This window comes from Podarcis cretensis (genome assembly GCF_951804945.1).
Source record: "Podarcis cretensis genome assembly, chromosome: 11".
Classification (NCBI taxonomy): domain Eukaryota; kingdom Metazoa; phylum Chordata; class Lepidosauria; order Squamata; family Lacertidae; genus Podarcis; species Podarcis cretensis.
The window spans coordinates 1,750,200-1,756,730 of record NC_137180.1 but is presented as its reverse complement, the minus strand read 5'-3'; the positions used below and the strand labels follow the sequence as shown (position 1 = coordinate 1,756,730).

At 49.2% G+C, this 6,531-nt stretch overlaps 1 long non-coding RNA gene across 1 annotated transcript; it reads right to left on the bottom strand.

The window, feature by feature from the left end:
* Positions 1–1,190: 1,190 nt before the first annotated feature.
* LOC307227122 lies at positions 1,191–4,798 on the bottom strand. The gene is made up of 2 exons (XR_013843819.1): positions 4,627–4,798; positions 1,191–2,597 (listed from the first exon to the last, which is right to left on the bottom strand). It is a non-coding gene; the product is annotated as an uncharacterized lncRNA (long non-coding RNA).
* Positions 4,799–6,531: the final 1,733 nt, after the last annotated feature.

Below are 6,531 nucleotides of genomic sequence, written 5' to 3'. Positions count from 1 at the left end.
AAGGTAAATGGTTTTTCCATGCGCTCTGGCTTCCATCATGGTGTTCCATTGTGCCAGAAGCAGTTTAGTTCTACTGGACACATGTCCTGGAAAGCTGTCTGTGAACAAACACTGGCTTCCTCAGCCTGAAAAGTGAGCTGAGCGCAGCAACCCCATAGTCGTCTTGGACTGGACTTAAACATCCAGAGGTCCTATACCTTTTTACATATTTAACAGCTCTGGGGAGAAAACAGGATGATGTGGAACCCCATGGCAAAAGTGCCAGGGGGCTGAGGAACACTCACCCAGTGCTACTCTCTGGACACGAGTCTGAAGATACAGATGGAACCACCGTAATTCAGTGCCACCACCAACTTTGCAAAGCAAGGGGTGTTGGTGACCAGTCTATAGTTATTACACTGGGGCTAGAGTGGGTTTTTTAGAAGTGGACGCACCACCACCTCTTTAAAGACAGTAGACTCCACTCCATCATGCAAGTATCTGCTTACCACACCTCTGACCCGTTCAGTCACCCCACACCAGCTAGCTTTAATAAGCCAGAGTGAGCAGGTATGCTGTCCACATCATCAGGCTGCATTGACTGAAACTGATCCCACAACACGGAGCTCGACATTGCATTGGACATCTCAGTTGGCCTTGTCACACTTGCAGCACCTCAACTGTCATCCAGTTACAGTTGGTCACCACGTTCTCCAGAGGTCCACCTTGCTGGACAGGAACAACCAACCTCCAGACCACATGAAACAATTCTGCCAGACAGTTTCCCAAGGATGCCATAGGGGCAATGAAGGAGGATCTCTTTTCTTCCCTCACTGCTACATAAAAGGTAAAGGTACCCCTGCCCGTACGGGCCAGTCTTGACAGACTCTGGGGTTGTGCGCCCATCTCACTTAAGAGGCCAGGAGCCAGCGCTGTCCGGAGACACTTCCGGGTCACGTGGCCAGCGTGACATCGCTGCTCTGGCCAGAGCCAGAGCCAGAGCCAGAGCCGCACACGGAAACGCCGTTTACCTTCCCGCTGGTAAGCGGTCCCTATTTATCTACTTGCACCCAGAGGTGCTTTCGAACTGCTAGGTTGGCAGGCGCTGGGACCGGGCAGCGGGAGCGCACCCCGCCGCAGGGATTCGAACCGCCGACCTTTCAATCGGCAAGCCCTAGGCGCTGAGGCTTTAACCCACAGCGCCACCAGCGTCCCTCACTGCTACATAGTAGGCCCATTTATGAGCTGGAACATGTGCTCAGTCAGCTCCTGAGAGAGATTTACACCACTTACACTCTAACCCTTGCCTAATCTGTTTCATCAATCACAGCTCCTCATTATACCAAGGACCAAAATGGATTCCACAGCACCAGAGGGGGCGATCATGTCAATTGCCCTTGTACACAGTAGTGACATGGAAATCCAATCTACTAGTAACATTGCAGGACACTTATCCCACATGCTTTGTACCCATAGCTGCTGCAGCTACATCACCTTTGCAGCCCATGGCTATGCACAGTTATGGGCCTAAGTTACTTGATCTGTCAAAATGCTTTTTTATTGAAAGGGGGCGATTCAATGAGCTAATATTAAAATATTGCTTCTTTTGATAAATCAACAGTTGGCATTTTTCTGGTTCCATACCACAGCTTGTACTAAGTGAAGAAACAAAGTCATTGCCAGGAATATCAACTCACAGATACAAATACAACTGTTGAAATATCCAAGCTCTGAAACTTGCCACTGCCTCTGCTCTGTTTCCAGCTACTGGCATAGGAGCAAGTGATTACTAGGGTGATGGATTATCCGAGAAGGTCTAAAGTTCACAGGACAATAGTTCTTTGCATTTATGCTGAAGGGACTGGATGGACTTTTCCACATATATCCTGAATTTCAACAAGTAGCATTTTGGAATTAAAAGCCAGCCACAATGTGCTGCAGCAGTCATTGGATTAAACATAATTCCACACCAAAGCAGCTGGAACTGCAAGGTGCATAAGATAGTTGATGCCCTATACTCCTCTCACACACACCCCCAGGCAGAATTTGGTGACTACTTCAGTTGATGAATGCTGGCAGTGGGGAGCAGGGGCAGCTCTCTGGTTGTTCCTGCTGAGCCCCCTGGCTCTTTCCTTCTGTAGGAGGACCCACAGCTGTGTGCCCTAGCCTGTGCCTCCAGAGCTAGCCTGCTGCGCTCAGGCCTGGTGGAGTAAAATTTAACAGCCACTCTCGGCAGCTTCTGCATGCAGAAAGTGGGTGGGAGTGGTATAACTGGAGCAAACACAAATCTGTGGAAAAGCTGGGTTGCCATTTCTTGCGCTTCAGCTTTAAAGAGAGTTTTTACAGGGAAAGATGGGACATGGCACTGCAAAGCATGGACCTGTGCCTGGACCTGTGCAGAGCAACAGGTGTGTTTCCGAGCACAATTCAAAGGGTTGGTGCTGACCTTTAAAGCCCTCAACAGCCTCGGCTCTGTATACCTGGAGGAGCGTCTCCACCCCCATTGTTCTGCCCGGACACCGAGGTCCAGCGCCGAGGGCCTTCTGGTGGTTCCCTCCCTGTGAGAAGCAAAGCTGCAGGAAACCAGGCAGAGGACCTTCTCGGTAGTGGCGCCTGCCCTGTGGAACACACTCCCATCAGAAGTCAAGGAAATAAACAACTATCTGACTTTTAGAAGACATCTGAAGACAGCCCTGTTTAGGGAAGTTTTTTTAATTTATTGTTTTATCCTGTTTTTACTATTCTGCTGGGAGCCGCACAAAGTAGCTGGGGAATAAATGTGCCAGATGTGCGGGGTATAAATAATAAAATTGTTGTTAGGATAAGTCTTAGATTCCAATCACAGATGGTACTCATCATCTTTGCCATGGGATATGCCAAGCAAAGGAAAACACGGAGCTGGAACAAGGAGTTGTGTGCCATATGCAGGCTCCCAAGAGGTGCAGGAGAGCCAAAAAGGTGCCCTCTCCCTCTCCCCAGCCCAAACCATCCACGAGGGCACCAACCAATCCTGTTTCCATTCCATAACTGGATTAAAATGGATCTTTTCTCCAGGACTGTCTGGAAGAGACTGCAAACCTTAAGGTGACCTTCCTCAGATGGTGAGAACAGTAAATTGAGTTCACTTCCTGACAATTATTTATGTTATTTGCTACAGTTTATAAACAGTAAAAGTATCCTCATCGCAATACAACGTAGAAATGGAGCTGCATTTGTGAAGTGTTTTGGGGGGAGGTTGGTGGGGGGAGGGGAGTCAAATAAAAGGCATGCAATGCTGACCTAATTAAGACTGCTAGACTGGAATGAGGTTCCAGAATCCAAATAAGCAGACGAGAATAGATTAAGCTCTGCCATTTCACTGTTGACTGAGTAATAGACCACACATTTCATTTACAGGTGATTTGCACAAAAACAGGATTTTGTGCCAGCACCCAGTTAGAAGAGCTAATTAATAAAAATATTTTAAAAGGATAAGACGCAACAGAGTTGATAGGCCAGTAGTACCGTATAAAATCCAGATGTGTCATTTGCAGCTCCTTGTAAAGAGTAGATCTCCCTGGTAACTGTTGGTGTTACAGTTCATCTCTTGATTTCGCAGGCCTTTACATGAACTAGGAAGAAGCCAGGAAGTCTCTGATTAAACAGAGTTTCCCCTTTTGTCAAAATTGGGAATCTATGGTTAGCATAAACCAGGATCTTAAACCAACTGACAGCTGTGAAGGGAAAAGAGATCCTTCACATCTCATTGCTCAGTCAAGCTAGGTTCACCTGAAGTGGGCCGTATGGTCCTCTGCTCTTAAGACCCCAACCTATCTAATGTGAAAATGGGTGAGCTGAATAGGATGCCAGCTCAGGCTGCAGTCCTATACATCTGGGGTGGTAAACTTCAGCCCTAGGGCAAAAGGTGATCCTCAAGCCCTCATGACTCTTCCCCACGCCCAGCACCTTTCACTGACTCTGCTTGGCAGCTTCCTGGAGGGCTTTTGCCCCAGTGGAATGTCTCTTACTTGCTTGTCTAGAGGCTGGTAAGAAGTGTGTGTGTATACATATTTTTTGCAGATGGAATGTCACCTACTAAAAACAGGTAAGAGTCACCTCAGTTGCTCCTCCCACTTTGCCTTTGAGCGCACCCATTGCTGACATGCAGCACTCCAGAAGGGAATGTGCCCCTCAGGCTTTAAAAGGTTCCCCACCAAGCAGGCATGCCTAGAATTGCACTGCAAGTGGTCTTGCACTCGCTTCCACCTTGCACCACAGTAGCAACCATGCAACTGCATTAAAGCATCTAAACTCTGCAAGATCCCAAGTAAGAGCCAGTGTGGTGTAGTGGTTAAGAGCAGTAGTCTCGTAATCTGGGGAACCGGGTTCGCGTCTCTGCTCCTTCACATGCAGCTGCTGGGTGACCTTGGGCCAGTCACACTTCTTTGAAGTCTCTCACCCTCACTCACCTCACAGAGTGTTTGTTGTGGGGGGGGGGGGAGAATGTTAGCCGCTTTGAGACTCCTTAAAGGGAGTGAAAGGCGGGATATCAAATCCAAACTCTTCTAAGGCAAATATGAGGTGTGGCATGGGAGATGCAATGGCATTGTGTTCGTGATCATGTCTGAATAACGGTTTCTAGAGTTAGGATAGGATACTGTTGCTTACTGATTATCTTCCTTTTCACCATTGTATTCCTTCTTCCCTCAGCAGAGCTCAAGGTGCCATGTTGTTGTTTAGTCGTTTAGTCATGTCCGCCTCTTCGTGACCCCACGGACCAGAGCATGCCAGGCAATCTTGTCTTCCACTGCCTCCCGCAGTTTGGTCAAACTCATGCTGGTAGCTTCAAGAACACTGTCCCATCATCTCGTCCTCTGTCGTCCCCTTCTCCTTGTGCCCTCCATCTTTCCCAACATCCCTCTTTTCCAGGGAGTCTTCTCTTCTCATGAGGTGGCCAAAGTCTTGGAGCCTCAGCTTCAGGATCTGTCCTTCCAGTGAGCACTCAGGGCTGATTTCCTTCAGAATGGAGAGGTTTGATCTTCTGGCAGTCCATGGGACTCTCAAGAGTCTCCTCCAGCACCATAATTCAAAAGCATCAATTCTTCGGTGATCAGCCTTCTTGATGGTCCAGCTCTCACTTCCATACATCACTACTGGTCAAGGTGCCATACACAGGGTTATTCCATTTCCTCCTCACAACCACCTGAATAAATTACAATAAGAAATAATGACGTACCCAAGATCATCCAATGAGCTTTTAGCACCACCTTGGCCACTGAGTCTTCTCTGTGCAACCACATGCTGCGTATGGTTGTCTGCAGAGACATTCCAGTGAGGGAGCACTTGCTCATGCCTGGGAGCTCCACACAATCAGGACACCTGCCCAACCTGAGTCGTGTGGTGCTTCTACACGAGCAGGTGTCCATGTGCTGGAACTTCTCTGCAGACCACTATCCCATCCAGTCATTGCAGGAAGACCTGGTGGTGGGGCAAGGCTAAAAGTGCAGCCCTGCTCTGCTGTCAATGCAAATATGCCCCGCACACTTGTTAACACATGAGACTCTTGAGATGTAGAAATGTGCAGCTGTAGAGCTTTTTAGCAATGACCTCCCTAGCTATAATCTCCTAAAGAGAAGAGAGGCCTGTAGAAAACACAGAAATGCACTATTGACACTTAGTCAGCAGAAGTTGGGCATATTGTTTGAGGAACTGTCATGTCAAACTTTGAAGAGGTAGAAGCAAATTTGGAGACCTATGAAACCAGTCAGGCTGTATAAGAAACTGGGCTGCAAACAGTCCTGTGTGAAGCTCATGCCTTCCCATTATCTCCATCCTGTAGTTCAAGCTTCAAATAGGTAAGAGGACCACTTTTCCCCATTACTTCATCTAAGTTACTCTGTGGGTGTCCTTGTGGCTATTTTATAGGTTTGTCAAATCCATATGAGACGTGCATGTGCTAGCCTGTTCTCACAGATGGCACTATCTTCTCCTGGCGACGGGCTGAAAGGAGCAAATTCTGAAAATGTTGCATTATCTCCTCATTTAGGAGGAGAGCATTTAGGGACTGTAATTAAGGAGGTGTTGGAAGGTTTTTACATCACGTTTTCCAAGAAAGGTTTTGCAATATTGTTCTGTTTGGAGAAGTGCTATCCCTTTTGATCGTTCTCCCCGCCCCCAAACACGTCTGGCTGAAAAACAACACTCACTCCACCCGCCCCCCCCCGTCCGCCTGCATGTGTGCTTAGGCCGCCCGAATGGAGCGTGTAAACGGGGCGCCCGCATCCTTCCCTTCCCGCTCCCCCCCGATTCCTCTGCATCTGCCCAGATTTCAACTCCCGCCCGTCCTGGAGGAGGTGAACAACCCCAAGCCGCCTCCGCCTCCTCCTCCTCCTCGGAGGCTCCGCAGCGCCGCCTGGAAGCGCGTCTCGGGCTGGCCTGGCCGCCGGGCTGGGCCGGCCGGAGCTCCGCGCTCGGCGGCGTCTCTTGGCAGCCTGGCCGCGAGAAGGGCTCTTGGGCTGCTCCGTCCCTCCGGGGCCCAGCAGCAGCAGGAATCTCCCTCCCCGCCCCCCAGTC